At 42.0% G+C, this 24,611-nt stretch overlaps 1 long non-coding RNA gene across 1 annotated transcript in view; it reads right to left on the bottom strand.

The window, feature by feature from the left end:
• LOC106018388 (uncharacterized) overlaps positions 1-24,611 on the bottom strand; it is a 64,102-nt gene that overhangs the window by 38,063 nt on the left and 1,428 nt on the right. Inside the window, exon 2 of the long non-coding RNA XR_005268380.2 lies at positions 1,513-1,665. This is a non-coding gene — a long non-coding RNA (uncharacterized lncRNA). The remainder of the gene's footprint in view (positions 1-1,512; positions 1,666-24,611) is intronic.

Below are 24,611 nucleotides of genomic sequence, written 5' to 3'. Positions count from 1 at the left end.
ATAACACAGTATCAACAAAATACGACATTTCTAGATCCTTAAAATTACAACTCTGCTCTATTTCATTACTAATCCCTGCAAAGGCTGTAGAAAATGCTCTTGTCCTGGAAAAAGTCATGGGGAATAGTCTGGTTCCCACCCTATATTTTGACTGTCAGGTCTGGAAGTCATCCTTCCCTTTCACTTTGCAGGCCTTTTTTCCTAGAACATTTTTATTTGATTTTTTTTTCCATGAATTCCACATGGGTTTTCAGCATATTCAATCCTGCTGTCTCCTCCGCCAGCCCAGTTCCATCCCTGGACTGCTCCTGTGTGCCTCTTCCAAATGGAATTTTGATTAATTTGGGATTGAGCAGCCCTGGCCATCTGCTGCCATCAGAAGAGGGATGAGACACTGTACCATAAGTGATCGCTTCTCTGGTGCCCCTGAAGGAACCATGAGGGGTCAGACAAGCAGTCTTTACTCAGACTTGCCCTCCAGGTTTCACCCCTCCATCTGGACACTTCACGATTTCAGTATTTCTGCAAAATGTCTACTTCCAACAATTAGTGTGGAGTGTGTGGGGTCTGCTACATTTTATATGCTCCAATACTACAGAAAAGCCTTGCTTTTATTGATGAATCTGACACTCCAGGCAGGATAGTAATTACTTATAGAATCCTGTTCCAACTCCCACTGATGCATCTATTTCTGGAAGATGCTTAGTCTTGTTGTTTAATTCCCTGTCTTCAGATAAGTTAGTGTGAAATTTTAACTACATAAGCTACTTTTTCCTAGAGATCTAGACTGTGCATCTTTTGCTGGTAAAAACTGATGCAATTCCATCTTCTCATCAATTAGTATCAGCTGAGGATCTGGCCTCTTTATAGTATGTTAAATTATCCTATCATAAACTATTTAATTTTAAGCCATATTCACATTACTTCTACTGTTAAACATCTTGGAGATGCTGATATGACTGGAGTCCTGTGAGACAACTCTTCCGTGGGTGACAATAGGAAAATGGCTGGAGGAAAACCATGCAAGGACAGGAGAGGGGGATAGGTGAAAAACATGGTTGGAACAACCAACAGGACAAAAAGCTCCCACAGCTACCCCGAGAAAAATCAAGCAAAAGCAACAGTGGTGGGATTAGATGTTGCTAATTTTCCTTCAGACTTTTATGGTCCCACATTAAATTCAACATGGTCTGGTTATCACTTTGAGCAATGAAGCTATTAAATACACCAAGCTGATAGGAGCAGCTTATGAGCTTGGGCCTCTGTGGGTGAAAGAACTTTTTAAGTCTGGCTGGGTTTTCTAATCACACTTTCTGAGCCTGTTGCCTGTACATTTTGGGAAATTAACGCTTTGAGGCAGTAGACTGTATTCCCAGACAAGGCTGATTTTGTTTCCAGTAACTCTGATGTTTGCCAGGTTTAAGTTTAATGACATTAGGTCTCGCACAGGGAAAACCTTCCTGTCTTTAGCAAACTGCTAATTATAAATGGGATGTCTCAAGTGATACTTACCTCTATTGTTATATTTCACAGAGTATATCCCTGAAGAGCCTCAGATTTAGCTCACGTTCCCAGCTCTGCTGTTGATCCACAGGTTCCTCAGCTACTCATGGGGTATCTATGGACAACAACATCTTTTGGACAAGCAGCTCCACTTGTGGGGGTCTGCAAAAAAAAAAAAAAATACTGGCGAGAGGCCAGGGTGCACCAGGGCTTTGGGATAGGCTGAATTGTTCAGACTCCCTTGGAAGTTAACGGGGAGAAATGTGTGGGCAGAAAGACCCACCAGCAGAGCTGATTTCTTCCTGCAGGCTACCAAGGAAACTAAATTTTAGCTATTTTGGATGAAACTAATGCCCAATGCATTCCTGCTGGAGCAGAGTGAATTTTGAACTCAAGTTTGTGCTTGACCTGCATGTGACCACGAAGAACACAGTGACAGATAGACTGGAGAGAGTGACGGCTCTGAAACTGCTGCTTTATCTGCTTGACCTTTGCTTTCTAGAATCTTCTCTTGGGGCTGCAGTCGGACTTGCTGCCGAGCCATGCCCAGAAATAGGGCACTTATCTCAGCAGGACTGCTCTCACCTTCTGGAGGTGAGCTGCAGGGCCAGCACAGCCTCTCCTTTTCGATAGGCAAGTTTTCTTATCAAAAAAATGCTTTGCACTAAGAAGTTCCAGAAAATTCATTTCAATTTGATTTAGATATGGTGCTTTCTCTTTTTTCAATGTGAAACATTTAATGCAGGTTTCATGATGCTGCCTTTTCAGCTGAGTTGTGCTGTAGAGGAAAAATACATGAGTCCCAACTACAAAAAGATGCTGCACTCACTTTTCTCCTTCTACGGGTTTTCTGCAAGCAGGTAAGTGCAAAGAGTGGGTGCACAGCACAGCACATGGTACAGATGACAGATGCTTCCTTGTTTGACTTCTGTTTATACATTTGCAGTCCCATACTTAGGTTAAACCACCAAGTTTCCTTTGCTTCCCTGAATAAAGGGAGATAAGAGCACTGCTGCTCTCATTTTCCTTATCTCATAAGTGTCCTCTTTGCTTTGCTGAGCAATCTCTAAACTGGCTTGGGCACGCTGATGGCAGGAGGCAATGGGGCAAGAAGGCATCGTTTGTGTTTGCAGAGAGGAGGGTGTGCTTCCTGCAAGCCCACTCTTACCAGGCAGAGATTTTTCCCAGTTATGAGAAATAGATTTTTTTGCTGTTGTTCTTTTTTTGTCGTTATTGCTAGATTTCAAGTATTGCATATTTGCTCAATTGGTAGGTATTTATCTGCTTTGGGGGTACAAAGGGTACCTGTTTTGTGATCTACACTTCACTACACAAGAAGCAAAACATTAATTGTACAGAGAAAATGTTTTTCTCTGACATGTGAAATTAATTTATTTATTGGTAGGAATCAAAACAAGCCACTTTGAAGTGGAAATATTATTGTGCCCTTTAGATTTTACTTTGATGAAGCCTACAATACCATTCCTGTTAGCCATCTGTTTAAATCTTAATTAAATGGTGTTTCCATATGAAAAACAGTCACATCATCCTCTCAAATGTAAGGTTCTATAATTGTTCCAAAATAGAAATACAAAGGATTAAAAATTGTCTTCTCTGTCAACAGGATGCGTTGTAGGTTGTAAATTATTTTTAGTTTTGAGTCCTAGCAGGAAAGCATCAGTTGTAATGACGTTTCATGCATTTGCTATAAAATCTTTCCCCACCACAAAGATCTGCAAATATGAATTGTTCTTTCTTTGATGAGTGGGTGATTTCAAATGATTTATTTATTTATTTAAGTCTTCCCAGAAGCAGAAAGAATGCTTAGCAATTGAGCCAGTTTCTTCAACTTTTCTCAAATGTCACTGTAACAACAGAGCAGCTCTTGCCATCCCAGCATGCCCATGTGTAGTACCGCTGTTAGAACAACCAAGGGAAATGAAATATATTTAAATGGGGCATTAAGCAGTCTGTCCCCAGTCATTGTGGAGGAGTAGGGGCTTGCTGGTAGTTTGGCCGTACTGGAGGGGACGAGAGAAATGCTCCCTTCGTCTTGTCCAGTGAAGCACAGCCAGACTGGTACACCCAGCCTCATGCTGGAGTGGGGGTGGAAATGTAGGGAGATGTATGCCTCCCCTTCCCAACAGATCTCTCCTTCCCTACAAGTCTCCCCACCGTGCTCTGCTGAACTGGGGAGCTGTGCCCTCAGCAAGGGCAGCCCAGGGCTCAGGTCACTGCAAACAATGTGGTCAGCAGTATTATGGCTGCATCCATGAGCACAGCACCTCTAGGGCTAAAAATCCCTTAGAAAGCATTGCACTTCAGGAAGAGTATTTCCTCAGGTCTTGGGCTCACTGTTTTAATATTCATACATTCGTTGGCAAGTCCTACCAATGACTATTTTCAGTCATCCTAATTCATCTGCTTAAGCCTGCCTCCCACAAGGATTCAGACCTTTAGGGACCTCTCCAGCAGGGGTGTGGAGGAAGCATTTTGGCTAACTTAATATAAGCTTCAAATATCTCTGTGGCTGGAAGTGAATTGATTCTCAGAATCTAGTCTTTTCCTCAGAAACTACAGCACAGAAAATGGAAGGAAACCTCGAGCCAGAGTTTTTGATTTAAATGTTTCTGACTTCAGGTTTTATCTGGTTTTCTAAAAGTGCCCTCAGGCAGAAAGGTTACTCTTTTATTCCATGGTATAAGAAGCATCATATCATTTTTCTACCTTGCATTTGATTCCTGGAAATATCTTAAGCCTGTGAGTCACCTCTTTTGAGTTCAATGTAATCAGGTATGTTTGCCAAGTGTCCCTTTCCAAACAGAGCTCAACTTTTGTGTAACAACAAATTCAGTTACGTAAATAAGAGAGAGAAAGAGAGGGGGGGAGGGAGGGAAAGAGGGGAAGAAGGAAGGAGGGAAGGAGCAGAGAAAATATCCTCTATGAAAAAGTAAATTTTCCAAAGGAAAGTTGAAGTGTTGTCTCCATTTGTCCTCCTCCTCCTCCAGATTCCCATTTGAGGCTGACTTAAGAATCACGGGTCAAACTCTGCTCTCGCATACACCCACCTAGAAATACTCCACTAACCATAGCCTGGGAGATGCTTGCCTGGAAAAAGTGATAGGATTTGTGCAGAGAAAAAACTTGCTGAATTGTTGTTTTTGCACTCCACAATATGTGAACTTCCCCTGGGTTTGTCCAGAGAACAAGGAAAGCAACTGAGAGCAGCAATGTCTGCCCCACGAGGTGCATGTTCACCATAGCCCAGGGTAGAGCTGATCACTTGCCCTGCCCATGCTGATGCTGGAGTATTTTGGTCTGATGCATTTTGCCATTAGCTTGCCCTGATGAGAAACAGCTTTGTTGAAGCTTTTAGGATACCATGACCTGCCTCTTGTAGAGTCTCTCCCCTGGACCTGACGGTACTGACAGGCAGGAGAGCACCGCTGCATCCCTGCATGGAGCTGGGAAGAGTGAGCAGCTGCAGTTCTACAGAGAACAACACCCTCGCCAGTCACTGCCAGCCCAGGAAGGTGACAAGTCCTCACTAGGATCCACCTCTGATTACTGGCAAACATTTTGTGTGTTTTCTGTCAGTTTTTTAGCTCCATTAATTAAAATGCTCAATTTCACACATTGTTGTGCCAGGTGAACTAAAGTCTGGCTCCCATCAGAAATTGCTTGCACTGCAATTTCTCTCCAATGGAGACATTTGTATGATAGTCACTGCAGCATCACTTTCTATGAATACAGTGGGGTGATCAGGGATCCTACATGCTCAAACACCCTGGCAGCCTGGACTGATCAGCCCTCTGTCTCTTTCCAACATTTTCATAAATTTCCACCCACCTCCCATTTGATAGTGCCTGCTGTTCCTGACAAGGACCTGAATCTCTGACTCAAGAGGGCTGCCTCTGCTAAGCAGAAGCAATCTGACATCTGTGACATTTGTCTGGAGGATGGTGAGATAATGCCATCACTGGCAGGGAAATGTCACTAATAACTGCTTTTGTCCTGTTTTCTTTGGTAGTAAATTAATAATGAAGAAGGGAAGACCTCTCCTGCTCAGATACACACAAATTTCCAGTACTTTCTGCAGTTGCCACTTGCAGACTAGCAATGTCATGGTTAGAATAATTGTGTGAGAAGCAAGAAAATAATGGGCAGATCTCTGATTGCATTACTGTCCCAAATTCCTCACTATGTGTACAGGATGCAATTCATCCCTCCATAAAGAATCATCAATAAGCGACTGTGTCCAAGCCAGAGTGAGATCAGGAAAAAGAAACTATGCCAGTCCCTGTGTGCGCTCTACTGGATCCTGCAAACTCAATTCTTGATATTTTCCTCCCATTTACAGGCTGACTCTATCTGTGCATGCCCTTTCCATTCCCTGTATTGGACAGTCTAGAGTGGTGCAGAAACTACTTGCGGGACAGCTGGAACACACTTTTGCTACATTAAGCTGTATTTTAGCATGGAAGTTTGCACCCAGCATGACAATGTGAATACTAAATTTCCCACACCAAAAAGTAACTGTTTGATGAAAACTGGAACTGCTGACAACAGTGAAAGCGATCTTAGTCACTTAAATTACACAGTGGCAGGCTCAGATTCTCACACTGAGAAAAGGAAAAGTGATGATTTGGAGCATACAATGAAAGCAACACTTTGCTTCTTGAAATGGATTAGTTTCCTTTGAGATTAAGCCAGCATCCAGAACTGCACAACATGTGCTAATATTATTGGCAAAGTCCACCCTATAACAAAGTGGTCATCAAGTAACATAGAATAACACTGTGACTGCTTTAAAACACTTGCCTAAATGTAGAGTTACAGTTCAGCTCTCAGCAAATACAGCTTTTTTCTTCTACAATGCCCTTTTTCAAAAAGTTGGTTTCAGCCTCTGTTTATGTTCCCATCCCATGCACACCAGTGCATTCAAGCTGGCCTGGTACAAACGCTCCAGGAAAGCAAAATTCAAAGAGTTGCTGGCCAGGAAAGGATACACACTGTGCTAGGTGCTGGTCATACAGCCAGGGAAAAAGCAGTAGGTCAGCCACAGCTCTATCTCAGTCCACCCAGCTTTCTCTACTGACTTCTCAGCCTCGATAGTGCTTTAGAGTATTTTGCACTTTGCTCCAAGCACAATCCACACTTGCATCCCACAGGTACCTCCCGCTTTGGGTAGATTTGCTTTGGGTTTTTTTGTGTTTGTTAGCAATATATGTAGCTATTGCTGTGGCACTCAAGAGCAGCCCTGGCATTAGCAGGAGGCAAAGGGGAAACTTGGGATGCCACAGAGGGACTTCCCTTGGGATGTGCTACTGTTATCACATTGCCATGGCAGCAGCTCCTGCAGGTGCTGCTGCCCCCACATAATCGAATGGAAAATGTCATTGTGCCTCATCCAGGCACTGGCTTTCTGTGCACAGACAGCAGCTGCCACTGGCGGCCTTCACAGTCCTCACTTGGCTGTATCCATAAGTTCTGCAAAACTATCTCCAACCAAAAATGCAAGGACAACATTAAAAGTATTTTGGGGATTCCTTAATCTTATGAAACATCTGCTATCTCAAGAAAAGTCCATCCTGGCAGCAGGTTTAGAGCAAACAAAAGGCAATGACACTCATCAAAGCCTGTAATTAAATCATAGAACTGCTTGCTGCAAGATATTGTAGCAGCCAAAAATATAAACAATAAATAAATAAATAAATCTAATGTTAAACTAGTTCTAGAAGTGAATTATTCTTGTTCAGGTAAGCTGTCTTTAAGATGACTGCCAGGCTTAGGGAAGTACATTTCAGAAGCAGTGAAACCCAGTGGGCCCCAGCTGCATTTGGAAGTCTTCCCTTCTTCCAAAAGCAACCCAAGGCTCTTCCCTTGCTCTGCTCCCCCTCTCCCCCTGAGGAGAATTCAGACGTGTTATAGCAGGAGAAGACATCTTCTAATTTCATCACTGAAAAAGGAATTTTCCTACTGTGTGCATAAACACACACAGCTTTGGAACCAAAATTACCTCTTCCCAGCAACTTTCTTAACTACTCTGAGGTAACTGGGGTCCCTCTCATGGCTCCTATACCTTCTGCAATGCTGCTGGATCAACCACATAGGGTGATGGGAATTTCTCATCCTTAGGGACTGGCACAAGAGTTACAGCTGTGACTAACTGTAGTGGTGCCATTTCTCTTCCGTGGGGGTTGAAACATCTGACAGTCGCTTTTTCTCCCACTTCTCTTTGCCGTACTATTTCTTGCCTCACCGTTCCTTTTCTAGGTTTGTTCATATGTGAGTCTGGTGCATACATATGTCCATACCCCTCCATCACGCTATAATGAGTTGTCTCACACTGTAGTTTCCATATAGCTGCTAAAAGGAGGAGTGTTTTAAATAAACACTGAAAACAGACTCAAGAGGTAGGAAGAAGATTTTTGACCATAGCATTCTAGAAAATCCTGTGAGCAAGGAAGGGGAAAAACATAGGAACTGATGTTCACAAGGAAGCACTGGCAGAGCAGTATCCAGGAGGGTTAGAGTAGGCCTATTTCAACAGACTGTTTTCTTTTCACAAGGCAGACTTGGCCACTGCTGTGACAAAAATCTTCTGAATCTGATCTTAAAGTTATTTAAAGGAAAAAAAAGAAAAAAAAGAAAAAAAAAAAAGCAGAAGGAAAGAGCCACGTATAACTCTTAACCATTTATGACAAAGTGATGCAGACCAGTGGAAAAGCAGTCTCATTGAAACAATTGGGCAATTAAAAAGAAAGTTTTTCTAATAAAATTTTATAGTGGTTTCTAAAAAGCAGAAAGCAATATTAATGCTTCTGGGGATGCTGAGATAATTGCGGGAAGCCTGGCTTGTATCCAGGAAGCAACTGAGCATGGCTGCTGGTCACAACTAGCAGCCTTGGCTGCTGTCATTAAATGGTTACAAACCAGCGGCACCAGCTAAAAGAAAAGCAAAGATTATGGGCTACAGCGAGTACTGCCTGGGCCAAGCAGCTCCCATTCCCTGCTCATGTGCCTGAAAGCTCCAGTTGCTGCCCCTGCATCATCAGTAAACACCACTGGTGGTACTCAGATCAAGACTCAACAAGGGGTTTAATCACAAGTGGAGGACTGTCCATTCAAAAGCTTGCCTCTGCCCCTCCTTGCATGCCTCTTTTCTGTCCAGATTTGCAGTTCCCCGGGGCAAAGCCTTGTTCCCAGGGTGCTGCAGATGGAAGGAGAGACCACGTCAACAAAATTAAAGCAAAGCCACATTCACTACCAGGATGGCACTCTCAAGAATGCAGATGCTGTGGGGTCAGCAGAAAAGCAGGTCTTCAAGGACACTAATAATAGAGCAGGAGGATGGTAAAATGCAGAGCTGGTCCACAGAGTGATTTGTACACATGGAAGAAAGCCCTCCTTTGTCCAAAATGCCCAAGTTTCTGTGGGCATATCTGTCTGGACTCCACTTCTTACAGTGATTACTGCCATGCAGAGGCCACCAGACCCACTGCTCCCATGACATTTTCATCTAACAAGTACATAAGTTGGGCGATGCCTCTCAATTACCTGTCCCATGGAAAGGTAACCCTGAATTTTAAGTGATTATATATGTACCTATGCTTATTTACACACAGCAGAACACAAGGAGACCAAATTAAAAAAAAAAAAATCATGGATGGAAATTTTGGCCTGTAAGAAAACATCCCCAAAGTAAAAGCTACTAATTGGGATATTTAACATCCTTCCTCCCCCATCCGAAACAAATAAATAAAGCAGACAAGCAAGCCTGCCATTCTGTCAAAGCCTCTGTGAAAAAAGGACAGGCGAAAGGAACGGTGCAAATCAATCTACATTACATTACCTCACCAGAAGGACTTGAAGGGACTACAGAACATTTTCATTAATCTTGCATGGGGCTGCTCTGTGTCATCCTAAATTGCATCAACACAAGATGAAGCCAGCAACTACTGTCAGCACACGGGCTGGAGGAAAGGAAGAGGGGAGATTGCCCAAATTCCTCTCCACAACGAGGTGGACCAAGGGGCAACTTGATGCCCGGCTCAGGGTCTTCCAGGTGGATGAAAATTCTGCTGCGACCAAGCAAGAGTAGCACCTCTAAATCCAGTGGTTCCCCACCTTGTTGGAGGACCAGAAGTAACCACCATCTTGGGACCTTCTTACCCATGCTGGAGCACAATGACATCTCCACGTGCCCCAGTCAAGGTCTCTGGGCTCACAGCTGCCCGGGGAAGACAGTGTGGTGGGCCAACCTGAACAAGTATCTGGGACAAAGTTGTCCATCAGGGTCAGCACTGCATTGCAGGAGAAGCAACAATCCTTCTGCACCTCTTCTTTGGCAGTGAGCAAGGGCAAGGTGCACCCCAATTTAGCCAGCCAGCATGCAATAGGAAAACACTTTGCATGTACCCCAAACTCTTAAAATACAGGATTCCCACCTTCCCATTTTATCCAAGGTCCATTATAAAAAGTGGTCATAGCCAACAAGAAGTTCCCCATGTTCACACTACGCTTTGTTTTACTACTGTCCTGAGGCTAGTACACTGTTAACATCAGCACCAGTCTTAGCAAGGATAAGGAGGGTTTGTTTAAGCAGGCAAGGGAACATTTGGCTTCTTAATCCACAACAACATACTGCAGAGCAGGCCTCAGACCAGTGAATGAGTTAACCCCTGGCAAGAGAAGCTGTCCCAATTAAACAATAAATCAATCTGTGACACAGCCCCCCCAGAATGATTTAACTGTGCCCCCTGGGTTGTATCCTGGCTAAATGTGACACACTTTCAAGTGTCCACCTTTCAACACGTAGCCTGTCTCTTTGTCTGCAGCTGCCACAGTGCAAATTGCCCCAGGTTTGTGCCCTGAGTCTTGCCTCTATTCATGTACCCATAGCATTAGCACAGAGACACACTGAAGATGGCTGTATTTAAGCTTTTTCAACCAGAAAATGCCTAGCTGTCCTAATTCTGGACTGTGAGTAGTCAGTAGCAGGGGTTAGGTTAAAAAAATAAAAAAAAGGAAAAAGAAAAAAACACTTAGGCATTATCCTATAAAACAGATCTTGTGTGATGCTTTCAATTCAAATCCATTTTGACGTTAATACTTACCTTAACTTCCCTGGAGAAAACACACATGCTGAGATTTTGTGAAGAATACAAATTTGAAGATTTGTTCATCAAGCTGTGTTAGACATAAAATTGCCCCCCCAAAAAATTGCAAAAATATCCAGTTCTAAATCTTTAACTCTAGTAATAGTCAGGCAAAAGTTCTAAATGCACCAGGAGGTCATCTGGCATAGGTACACTCTACCTCTGCTCTACATAGGCACCTTTTGAAGAAGATAAGAGGAATTAGAAATAAGCACAAAAGGAAAGTGGCTTCCAAGAGCAAGTATTATTTCACATCCCTTGCACAAGCAACCACAGAGCAAGCGTTACAAGCTGGTGCTCTCTCCAAAGCTAATGTCACATCCTCACTGCTGCAATACTGAGCAATGCTTCATGAGTTACTTAATCAGTCAACATTGCCCTCTTTTGTCCATGGAAAACCTCTAGAAGAGAAGTCTCAGCATCCTCCTATGTAAATATACATACACTATCATTTGTCCTCTTTGTGCATCACTCCAGCCTGCCCACAGGCACCTTTTGGCCCTTGTTAACTATGAGAAGCAAATTCTGAAAATACCAATATAATCAGCTGGGCACCAGCTCTCAGCATATTCATTTCCACATGAATATACCAAAGGTACAGACTTACAGTTGCTTGTTATAACTCCAGATTTTCTTTTCGTGGTGTTTTTGTATCACTAAAAACACAGCTTTAGTCATAGGCGTGAAATCCAGACACAAAACCCAGTGAAATCGAATAGTGCTGAGTCTGGCTTTCCTCATTACTTGAAAGTAACAGAAAAGTAGAAGCAGTAAAGTTTTCCACATCAATGCACTGGCTGTATTAGCTAAAGTTTTAATGCCTCTCATTAATCAGCTTTGAAAACCAATAAATAGTGAATATGGAAATTGAACTGTGCTGCAAAATTAAGTTGGTACTACAAATAATACATTAACAAACAACTTAAAAAATCATGTTCCTCTTTGTCACTGAAATAATTACTGCATCAACCAATGGGGAAGTCCTTCCTCTCAGTAACCATGGAAATATTTAAAGGTTGCCAAAGCTCTGCAATTATGGATTTCCCAATAGTTTCCCATGTGATGTGGGAACTCAGTGTATCCTGCACAGAAAATCATGGCCTCATGCCACAGAATGAAAAAATGTACTTTAATTATCACAACGGAAAGTAATAGTTGGTCAAAAGGCAGAAACCAGAATCAACAGAAACCAAATCAACAGAAGATTGCCACCAGCTTGTAAACTGTGTCTTATCTGCCTTTCTGCCTTGTCAGAATTAAATGGAGCCATATACTGTATCTATCAAAGGTTGTGGAAGAAGGCTATTCCATTTTTTTGTGAGTGTGAAGCTATCACAGTTATGAATACGGATGAGGCTGCAGGCAGTGGGGCCTCTGTGCAACACATCAAGTGAAGCTGGAGCAAGATGAATGGAGAAGACCCTGTCAAAATTACTTTGGCCCCTGATCAGCCTCCAGAGCTGCTAATATGGGGCAGCAGAGATTGGTGAGAAGGGCTCATCCCATGGCTGCTGCAACAGGACCTGGCTGGGGCTGTGGAAAGATGACACAAGGAGACATCCGCACACAGGGCAATACTACATGCGGTGCCACCCTGGTCCTTGATGTGGCTGTGGGGTCACATAAAGGGAAGAACAGCCTTCCCTAGACACCTTTTTATAGCCGAAGCAGTGCCTTAGCTTTCAGGTTGTTTCTCTTCTCCAACACAGAGCTGAGCCAAAAAAAAGGAATCACTCCATCTCCCCACCTCTTGTCTGTGGGAGTCCTCTGCCATGGGAGCAGATGTCACTAACTCTTGCACAGAGGCTATTAAAACTGGGCTGTGACAGCAACTCAGACAAAGAGGGTACTCAAGGGACCTGCTGCCACTAGGTGGGTAGCCCAGGCTCCTGGCACTGCACAGGGAAGGGGACTTCCACAGGGCACACAGGATTTCTCTTCAATAAAATCTTCAGTGGAATCAGTGAATGACTTCAGCAAACAATGCCAATCTATGTATCATTCATCTTTCACACTTTAGATCACTGCAGTTAAAAGCACTTCCCTTGATTTTCTTGTTTTGCATCTGCTTCTGTCATTACCCTAGGATCACTTTGAGTCTAACTGAGCTTGCATGTGCCAAGTGAGGGGAAAATCCTTCATATGCTTGGTATAAAAGCTGCCACTCCCTGTCTCCGTAAGAAACTATCATACTAAGTGCTAGCTCCAGGAATACTGCTGGAATATTGCTGGAGGAAAAACACGCTTGTTTGTTGTGCTTCTACATATGGGTGCAAGTTAGTAATTACATACAACAAACACCAGTCCTTTAGCTGTCAGTCTCTTCACTTTCTTAACCTTCCTCCCCGTCCCCCACACCTCCAAAAATAAAAAAAGTTCTTCAGACATGATATTGTTAAGTAACACAGAACAGGGGTGCACATATCTTACACTATGGTGTTTCTTCTCCTTTTACTGCATAGCTTTGACTGCATGAACCTTGCCTTCTACTAAATCTGTAAAACAGACTTAAACACAGCCACTGAAGATCCAGAGTACTTTGGTCAGTGATTTCGCCTATTTTCCCCCACCTTGGAATTGATACCCACTGCCTTTGGCCTTCTTCAAACCTACACGGGAAAGTGCATACCAAATCCCTTTTCCCCAAAAATCTGATTTAGTCTTTTTTTTTTTTAATTATTTTTATTTTTTCTCTCTAAAACTACAAAGATATAGAATAGAGTTAACCTTCAGGGAATTTCGCTTGTGAAATGACCTTGTTGTTCTCTTTACTTCTTCTATTTTACTGAATCATCCAGAAGACCACCTCAACCAAAACTGAGAATTTGGCTATACAGGAACGTACACACAAAGCACAGCTAGGAAAAACTTTGTTTCCCTGTGTCAGTGCCTGCAGAGATGTGTGCCAGAAAGAATCAGCTGGCATACCGCTCTTCTTGCCTACCGATATGCCCTGCTTCATCATGAGGCTTCCTTGGGGACAATCATTATAATGATGAGGGATTCATTTGGTTTCACAGAGTAGCAAATTTCCTCAAGGTTTCATCAGGATTAAAATGATTCCAGAAACCATGTTCCTTTCAATTAGACCTGGACACTACCAAATACAGACTAGGAGAAAGTTTGGGAACCTGTCTGATACTGAGTTCTTCCATTCACTAGCAGGCCACTTTGTCAGGGCACCAGCAGGGACAGATGTAATGCTCTTATTAGATGTGTTATTCCATTAAAGGCCTTAGAAACATAAAAATCCCGGGTTTGCCAAGGAGGAGAGATGATGTCTGAATACATAGTATCCTGCTGCAGACCAAGCAAGCCTGTGGCTCCTTGCACAGTTGCTTGCATTCATACACGAAGAAATTACAAGACTTCTATGATTAACAGGGAACTGTGATTATAGAGCTGAAAACATCAGGATTTGTAAATGTGGAATTAAGGTTTTACTGAATTTGTGAGCATTTCTCAATAGCAAATCAGGTAGGTCCTTCATTTAATATGCTTGTTACAGGTGAGTCATCTTTCCAGACAAATCCAGACTTAATCAAAGAATAACACTCCAGTGTAACATGGCTGTTGAGATGGAAATGTGGAAGAGGCTGATGAGGACCTAATACAGCATCTCCCACAGCAGTCAGCAGACCTCAGTGACCTGCATCATCTGCCCTTACAGGGTTATGATCCAAAACTTGAATTAAGTTAGAAATAAAATAAATGTGGCTAGTGTATAAACTGAAGGTCATGTTAACACTGCATTAACTGCATTTATCAAAGCTTCTCTTACACAAATACAGAACTGGCCTAAATGGCGCAAGTACATGCACTTACTGCATAACACAATACCACCACAATGCACACTGACTTTTGTGGGGAAAGATAACCTGAGCACATATAATTACATAAACAAAAACACTACAAGATGAATGTAAGCTAATTCTCAAACTGAAATTATATTTAAGCCTCCAAACCTACAGATATTTTTGTACATGTATACTAATATTTCCATTTACTTCATTGGGACAATTTGCAGGCTTTAAAGCTCACTCTGAAGTGTTTGCATGCTTTAGTCACACCAAGTATCATTTCACTAAGATACCCTCGAGTGGCTCGTGAATTCAGCAATCCCTAGATTCCAGTGCTGCTATATCTATCACCAGCTCTGCATGACATACAGTAATTATAGGCTGCTGTCAGACTACTAACATCCTCAACAAGTAGAATGGAGCTCTTGAGCATCACTGTGCCAACCAGACAAACACAGAGCTCTTCTAAAACGAGAGATTAACCAAAAGAAAGCAGGCCAAATCCTGCTCTCATTTACCCCTCTTGGATAGGCTGCATGGATGTGGCTGCCAAGACAATTTGGCAAGTTGCAGCCCTCTAGCAGCATAGAGTCCTTTGCACGGCTCCTGTGAACGGAATGCAAATGCACGAGCTGCGCTGGAAGAGCCATGCCCAGCAGTTGTCCTGCCACCCACGCTGCCACTGCTGTTGGTGCAGCCCAGCAGAGAGGTTAAACTGAGTCCCAGCATACACACGCTTCTAGGTCGGATTTCCCATTCTGGTTGGTTAAAAATACCCATCTTGAAACTCCTTCTCCCCCACCAAAGTCACACAGAACAGTTCAGAATGGTTTTATTTTTTTCTTACTAAAAGGGGGAAATGTTTTTCAGCTCTAATCATAAGCAAGAGAATGGGTTTTCCTAAAAAAAAAATAATAAAAAATAAATAAATTAAAAATTTAAAAAATGCAGCGGTGAAGAAGGAGCCTGGTAAAATTTCACCTAGAAGTAAACAAGTAGAAGATGTCTTAGAAACTGATTCCCTGTAGACAAGGTAATGGGTTTCCGTAATTTTCATTCAGAGAAGTATATCAAAAACTGAAACAACATAGTCCAAAGTCTTGAACAGGAACAGAGCCAGGTTTTACCAATTGCCATGCCAATAAGTTGTCCAATAGGGTACATTTGTTACTGAAGCTATTCATTTCTCCCTTTTCTTTTATTGACAGAGATTCCAAGATTTAGTGGGAAACTGCCCAGCTACCGAAATGCAGACTATGGAGATAACAGACCTAATGTCGCACTGACATCAAAGACATCCCTAGTGGCTGCAGAGTGGTCAGGTCCCATATGATCTTTCTATCATTGCGACCATTCCCTGGCAGGGTAGAAAACTTGGCTTTGGAAGCCCAAATGAAGGGAAGGATATCATGATATTTTACTGCTCCATAAACAAGGTAGGGAAAGGTACTGCTCAAAACAAGGTAAGGAAAACTCCTCAGGCTGACTCGCCACACAAGTCAGTGTGCAGCATGATAAGGGCAGATTTCGCCACCACATTCAGACTCCTGGAGCAGTACATGAGCTGCCATGGGGCTAATGGGAAAGCATCTCACTTGCAAAGAGGAAGGAGGAAGAGGACAGAAGGTCATTTTTTTCCCCAGATAAAATCAACCTTAAGTACACAACAAGGGTTGAGATTTATATGAAAGACAGAACTGTATAAAACTAAGAACAAAGAAGTTTGAAAGTTTTATTTCATGTATATCAGTTAACAGATATCTCAAAGTATAGCCTAAGAGATTATAAACAAACTTTATTTAGATGACTTAATCAGTTTATAAATCACCAATGCTATTTATAAACTTATTTTATGCTGTGCAAATCCATTTCTTGACCTAAAATAGCAGACGAATCTTTTTGTGTGATATAACAATCTCTGAACTGGTAGGGTTAGAGTTTACTGGCTGTTTTATAAGTCTGTAGTGATATACGGTGTAAAATCAAGTTGTAAAGAAATACAGATGTAAAAAAAAAAAAAGAGAGAGAGAAGGAAAAGAAAGAAATAAAGAAATCCAAGCATGTAATGAAATGGGAAAGCAGTGTTTTTCTCAACAGGAAATAATTTTACAAATAGGACCCATATTTCTGTAAATAAACAGCTGCCTTCTCATTAGCTTCCTGTCAACCTATACTAAAATATACATCAGAGAAGTCTGTCAAAACAGTCACAGAGGAAAAACAAGAGCAGAGTTTAAAAGCAAAGCCTTCAAAAATTGTTATGCTTTTCAAGTCTAAGCAATAAACAGGACAGGGGAATGACAGGAGAATTGGCAACAGAATCTCATGACTGTTTTTTGTTTTTTTTTAAACATTAAACTTATGCTTGGTCAACTGTCCACAAGTGGTTTGCAGAGAAGGGAGCTGGACATAAGATCCTGACATGCTGTAAAATCACAGCCCTAAAAAAAAAATAAAACAATCAGGAGTCCCAGACCAACTGTCAGGCAGAAAACAAGCCCTGCAGACGTGGCTGCTGGAGTGCAGAGCACCTGAGACTCCAAATGTTTTCTTTTCTGCCTCTGTTGAGAAGCAAGGGATGAATCTAGCTTCTAAAAGAGCACAGGATCAATACTGAAGAGAAGGTAATTAAAAGATTTAAAAAAAAAAAAAAAAAAGTACTTCGAAACACAGAGCAATCTGTCATTACTGAGCAAACCCTGGCATTGCTGAGTCACACACAGGTTTGCACACCAGCAAGTGACGTTTCTGCATTCTGTGCCTCGCTTTGGTGCTGCTCTGTGCAACTAACACAAAGGACTCAAGGCACAGAGAAGGGTTTGACCCATCCATGCTGGAATTGAGGCACCCTGCTTTCCTACAGGGTCAATGACCATACCTCTCCCAGATAACTCCTCTATCTCTGCTGTAGTTACCTCCTATCCTGTATTTTAATTTCCGCCCTCCAGGTGGTGGATGTGGACTTGAGATTTCTGAAGCAAGATCAGACCCAGTACTGAAGTTACTCCACACTAAGAATCCAAGGGGGTGAACATAGGGGATTCTCTGTTCTACTTTCCAGGATTTAAAAAAAAAAAAAAAAAAAGCAGCAATTTGCCCCTACAATGCCCCAAACATTTCTCTCTCAATGGAAATGTGTTTTTTTCTGGCAGACTACTGAGTGCTCCAGTCTGATCCAAGAAAGTGACTGAGCATGAAATCTGTGGACCTGATCTGATGTTCTGTGACATGTATTGTGGCCTTGTTGGAGAGAGCTGAGTGCCTTGCACCTTGCACGACTGAGAAGCATCTGCCCTGGATTTAAAAACAAAACAAGGTACCGCAGGCTCTCCCTTCTTCAGTCCTAGATATTCAGAAATTTATTTAAAAATTTGTTTCACTCTTATAAGAATTACTTTTGTAATATAATTTTTAATTCCATTTCACAAAGGATAATTTTATATTAATTTCTGATATTTTTCCTAACCTGTTCCCCTTAAATCATAGAGTGGCTTGTGTTGGAAGGAACCTTAAAGACCATTCAGCTCAAAACCCCCTACCAGAACAGGTTTCCCAGGGCCTCATCCAACCTGGTCTCGAATAGCTTCAGGGACGGAGCATCCACAGCTTCTCTTCTATTTTCCCTTTTCCAGTCTCAGAAGGAACTATAAGCAAATAGCAAAACACTAAACAGTTTGATGTGCTTTTCACAGAAATCCTCGCTCCTCACAGAGAGTCTAAACAAGGGGGAGTATCCCTGACCAGCACAGCTGCTGCACTGCCTGCGCTGAAGCCCAAGGGCATTTCATAGCCTAAACAGCAACTCTGAATTGTTTGCTCATACCAAGAATGGTATTCTTAAAAAGCACATAGTGCTAGCTTGTACTTGCTGCTATTGAAGACAACAGCAGCCATTGACTCTTGCAGACAGAGATAAGTGATGTGTGATGAACCAAACCTGGATGGTACAACATGTTCCATATCCACGTGGCTGAAGTAGGAAGCACACAGTGGATTTCCCACCTAGTTACTGGATATAGTGTTTTAGAAATTGAAAGTTACTCTCTTTCTTCCTCTGTAACCTGCCAAACAGCTGACCTTGTGTGTCAGGGAGTTTTGAAATAATGCAGCAAATCAGAATGTTGGAGGCATCAGGCTGCACAGCCTCTGACCCAGCCATCAGTTCCAATGTAGCTCTTCTGTATTGTATCAGGTGTGCTATGCTCTTTAGAGTTAAGGTTTGATGAAAAATCAGTGTCAAGCAACATGAATATCAATATTTCCTGTGTTTTCCGTTTCTTTTTCCAGCATGTCATTGCATCCCCAGCTAAAAAAATTTAAAAATGCAAGCAGAACAAGATAAGATCATATAGCTCACTTCAAAACCAACAGGCCAGCCTGTTTGGGTCACCCCAGGCAGCTCTTAGCCAGCTTTCCTAATGCTGTCCCACCCACTGCACAAGGAATTTGGGAAGGAGAACCCAGGGCAGAAGGAACTCCTCCAAAATAAGCTGTGAGTCAGCAGGTGGGGGCTCAGGCCATGCAGGTGCTTCATCCTTCCAGGCTGCAGAACAGCTGAATCTGCACCCACAGCATAGCTGCTCGCAAGCTTCAAGTTGTCCCTCTAGCTGTACCTCTGCTGCATCAGACCCAGAACACTTGGGGTTTTGCAGTGCTGTTTTTTCTTTCTACACTGCAGGCATTGGATGTGCACCAGGGAGGGCGGGCTGCGAGTCTCCCAGAGGGACAAAACATTAATGTTTAGTGCAGGTGGTTCATGAGATATTTGTCCAAGGACTGCATTGAAACTGGCTATGGTCTGAGGTTTGGTATAACTTCTCCTGGGAGCACATTTACTTCTGAAGACCGATGACTTCAAGCAGCTTTAACACACTTTGACAAAACTGTCTCTATTTTGTGGTCACATGGAAATAAGAACGTAGCTCTGAATTAGTCTGGAGAGGCATTTGTCTGGTGTCCTTGCTAAGGCAGTGGCCAAGTCCATGTGGTTCATAGGAATGTAGTAGCAATCCTGTGGAACAACAGGCTTCCAAAGAGGATTTGAGTTATGCCTGAAAGTCTAAATTTAAATATATGTATATGCACACCTCAGAAGAAAATATGTTTTTTATTTTGTTTTTCTTTGTATTCTGCTGAGGTTGGGGTTTTCACATTACCTCAGCAGTAACAGTGGGTCCCACAAGCAAGGTACATGCTGTGGAAAGAAGTATATTCTGGAAAGGTGAATTTCATTTTTGCAAAATCCTCACAAACCTTACGTCTAGAGATCCATGCGTTTACCCTTTGTGAACCTCATTTTGGCCACCTTAAACAAGCGTCATTAAGGATCCAGGCAAGTTCACTTCCAAGCACAGTTAACTCCCACCTGCTCAGGAGCTTCTGGCATTGCCCAAGCAGTCAGGAGGAGAAGCAAAGGACAGAGTCTCCATGCAAACTGAGAAGTTACTTTGGAATTTCAGGCTGGCCCTTTGTGCACCATTAGCTACTGTTGAGTTGTATTTTTTTGCATGTATTTAAGCTAAACACTTTAAAGAACTTGCCTAACAGTCACAGATGCCCAATATGTGGCCTATAAACACTTAATAAATAATGCGTTAAAATTACTTGCAGAGAAGGAGAAATCTTTGAAGGAGTTGACACCAGCACTAATCTGGGGCAGGACAGCTGTACAGCACGTCCTCTCCCACGCTGCCCATGAGAAAGCAGAGTAATAACTTCAGCAAAGTTTAATACATCCCCAGGCTCGTGGAAAACCAGTTCTAGATAATGGTTTGAAGGAGCCCTGAGAACACATGAATCACAACATAATGATTGAAGAATACATGCTAATATTGCCTTAATAAAATCCAAAGCAAGTAGGTTATGAAGAATTAGAAATAATTGTAGAGATGGGAAACCTTGGGGTATCTCCTTAGCTGAATCCACAGGAGAAGGATATCATGGTTTTGTAATTCACACATGCTCTATTTCCTGACTATACCTTGAAGAGGGCTCTACATTCAATGCAGTTGGGCAATAAATCCCAGGTGTCATTGTCATTTTTCTCAAACCTCCCTTACTTGGCAGAAGAAGAAAACCTTTTACAATGGAAATTGTTCCTTCCTATCTGTGCAGACAAAACTTCTTTTTATGAAAATATTTCATGCATCTACCATTCAGGTAACCAGATCCTATTTGTCCTTGCTATATGTGCACACACACATATGCCTTTTCTATTTCTCCTTCGTGATTCCTGCTACATCATTTTCAAGTATATACATAACATGACTGGTTATTTGGAATAATTACAGTATCTTTTCAATATTTTATATTTAACCTTATTTAAGACTGTATTTGCCTTCCTTGATTGCCACTGTTCATATTCCTTCAACTATTACATGTTGCTCTCTCTGAGCCCTAAAATCACTTTGCAGTGTCAAAGGCGAAGAGACACCCAAACTGCAGCTCCCTGCTTTGTGAACAGGTGCCCAGCTGTCGGCTGGCTTCTTGCTCACAAAGGCTGAGACTTTGCTAAGAGATGTGCTGTTTGAGAGGAAGAGCAAATTTCAACCCAACAGATGGTCCAGGAGGGGATGAGTCATTGTGCATACAAAAGCCACGAACAGCTCACGCATAACTCACAAGTTACGTATAAAAGACAGAGTTCAAACACAAATCAACTGAGTAATTTGTGTCAATGTGTAGCAGGACCAGTACATCATAAAGGAAAAGGAGCAAAGCCTGTGAAGTACCAGGGGTGGTCTGACCCAGGAGGAAAGGAACCAGCCTCTCAAAATCACTATTAATGCCAATTTCCCAGACCATCACACCAACAGCTAAATTTATTACTGTCAGCAGAAGACAACATAGGAAATAACCAGCTGTTGGAAGCCGCTCAATGCGCAGTGTGACCAATGGTCATGGGAATCCAGGAAGGCACAGAAACAAGTCCAGCTGTGCTTCTTGATTCTTTGCTAAATATTTTTAAAAATTAAGCTGACTTAAGAGTAAAGAGCAAAAACTAGAAAACCATTGAGTTTTCCTACCCTGGTCCTAAATAAGGAATGAACAGTATTTTTATCTCACCCAGGACCTTGGGAGCAGGAAAGTTTGAGAAACCTAGTGGCAACTGAAATCTATGAAGCTGCACTGGGAAGAAAATGATCCAAGGGCTGTGCTTTGGCCATCAAATCATTGCATAGATCCATAGCTCCAGCTGAAGCTGATGATTCCTCACCAGGTTGTTTTATCAGCCCAGGCAGACTTCAGCAAGCTTTACAGACCAATAACAATAGGCAAACTTGCAGCTTTTTCATGATCAACCACTACAGTGCACCTGGAAGCATTACTGTAGACGTACAGCATGCTGAAAATTATTCCTGGCAAGTAGACAAATAAAAAACAGTAGCAAGTGAACCTCTAATACTGGCCATGGTCACAAATGCATTTTAATTGAGGCAGCAAGCTTTTACTTTACGTTTGCTGATCATTGTATAGATTCTGCTGCCAAGATGCTGAACTGCAGCAATATTGCAGCAGGTAATCACAGCAAGGTCTGGGGCAAAGAGGGATGCTTTTCTGGAAAAAGGTTCAAGTCTCAGAGTGGAATTACAGGGGCCTACATGCAACCATTTCTGAAATAAAGACCTGACTTTCCTGTAAAATAATACTAGTCATACAAGTGCAAATTACCAGAAACACAGCAACTGAAGGAATAACATCACGATGCAGGAAACATTATTAGCAGGAGGCTGCCTTGTAACCAGCATCACATAACCTCCCAGAGGGAAGAAAAGGAAAGAGGTGATCTCCAAATGCTACAGCTTTGGAGAGAGAAAGGAGGTAGAAAGGCAGACAATAACATGGTTGAGCTATCTACCCCCTTGTGAGCATGTCTGTTGCTTGAGGAAATTCTCTATTATGCACTGATTATATGCAAGAGGATTTTGCTTGGAAGTGAAAGGCATGGAAGGATTTTGATAGATGGACATTGTAAAATATTAGTGATAATAAAAGCATTATTTGTTGTCAGTTTAAAGTATGCAGCTTCATTACAAAACTAAATAAATGGCTCCATGATTCAAACAGTAACTAGATAAATATTTTAATCCCTGTTCACTGCCAGTGCTTTTTGTAATCCTTTTATAAATCTCACTTGTAATACATTATATCTGATATAAATTCTGAGCTTTCCTGATACTTCCAGCAATTTGGATTTCAGCTGCCTGTCATGTTCCGCAGGCTACAGCAGCCCTACTGCTGATGTTTTGAAGTCCCCCTCCAGGTGACTTTGTAGCCTGAATCAGCAACAAGGGTTTAACTGTGGCAGAAATATTGCCAAGAATAGGCAACAAACAGGCTTCAGAGACACCTCTTAACTACACTTCAACTGAACACACAAGGCAGCTGTTGGAAAGGTACATTTGCGAACTGTAAGTGCATGAAATGGACTCTAAGAGTTGGCAGTTTCCTAAATAACTTTCTATGGAAAGCATCAGTGGAATTTGAATTACTTTAAAAGAAATGGAGATATGTATACATATATACACATTATTTAAACAAACATCTGTGTGGTTTTTTTTTTTGAGCAAGCGTGCCTACAGTTCCACTTAGGGATAACAGGACATGCCGATGTTTCTAATCCATCACAGCACAAGTAATTGAAGAGTTGCAGTATTTCTCACCGTGTGCTCAAATTATACTGAATAATGAAGAGCTGCAACACTATGCAATAAGGTAAACGTTCCAGAACTGGTATTATCAGTTCCCTTTGCACCCAGATTGAGGCATTTGCTACAGTTATAAAATCTACAAGTTATTCAAACAGCACAGAGCACTTGAAAGGATTTAAAACAGAGTTCCAAACAGCATCAGGTTCTCTATTTGTTCTCAGAAGCAGCAGATTTCCTTAAAAGCCTCCAGCAGATGCATAGTCGGTCTCCTGTACTTTAGGGAGGTGTTTGTGCCTTTCCCAGGCATGAAATAAATAACATTATTTCATTTCTGATACCTGCAGAAACAAGAACTTGGGAGTAGAAAAGGTATCTGAGACCATGAAGACCCTTGGTAAAGAATGGTAGTCCTTGGCCTCTACATAACCTAAGCAGAATGTCACATCACTCATACGAAAGGTCAGAAGCTCCCTTAGCATTTGATTTTTTTGGCTTCAACTCACCCTTCTGCAACTAAAAAGGTTTGCAAAAGTCATTATCTTGGTTGCACACCCACTCTATGCTCAGGACAGCATTTGTTTCCATGATCAAAACTTCTGTTTATTTCATCTGGAAGAAATAGTACTTGCAAGTCATTCGTGTGGGAAATCCACTGCAGGCTCAGGTCATAAATTCATGGTATCTCTGCTCTCCTGTGGACTGAGAAAGATGTCACAAGCATGTCCTGCTTTTGCTTTATAACAAGAAGAAAGTGCATGAGTTTTTCCTGCAGTATATTTCAGACACTATGACACCTGGCTCTTGCTGTTATTGAATACAGAACTATTAAAGCATTTTGAAGCAAGTGGCTGAGCACATGTAATACACTGGTTTTCTAATTTGTTGCCCTAAGTTTATACCCTACAGATGGTTAAAGTCAGATGGATCCAATTCCAGTTTCCCTTGTGATGATAGGAAGCACATCTGCTGCCTAATGCTCAGACACTGGTGCTACTGGAAGTGTCCCTCTGGCACTAATAACCTGTGGATTAGAGACAGAATGAATGCCAAAAAAATACCGTAAAATTAACACTACATTAACAAGTCATCAACAATACCTGTCAAGAACAGAATGTTAATCTCTAATATAACTGCCTGTAAAGATGAAATATTTCAGTTACACAAGAAAAAAAAGAAAATATGGGGAACTTTCTGTCACACTTGGATGCTTCACTTACCACACTGATGAATCAAAATAATTGCCTAGTCTAGCACTTTGAACAACACTAAATACAGTGCTGAATCTATTGATCCTTTACACGAACAGCTCTTTGAACCTAAAGTGAGTGCCTCCCTGCATTTGCTTGCTTCTTGCATTTTAAACTGAGGGAGGGAAACATGACATGCAGATGTAAGAATCTGCCAGGATGGCTGCTTCCCTGTGTGCTTTTTTGTTCATCTTCACCATGGTGAGCGCTTCCACTCAAGTGGGGTTTCTTGGATCATTTCAGTTACCA

Source organism: Anas platyrhynchos, chromosome 10 (assembly GCF_047663525.1).
Source record: "Anas platyrhynchos isolate ZD024472 breed Pekin duck chromosome 10, IASCAAS_PekinDuck_T2T, whole genome shotgun sequence".
Taxonomy (NCBI): domain Eukaryota; kingdom Metazoa; phylum Chordata; class Aves; order Anseriformes; family Anatidae; genus Anas; species Anas platyrhynchos.
This window is presented reverse-complemented; position numbering and strand designations above follow the sequence as displayed.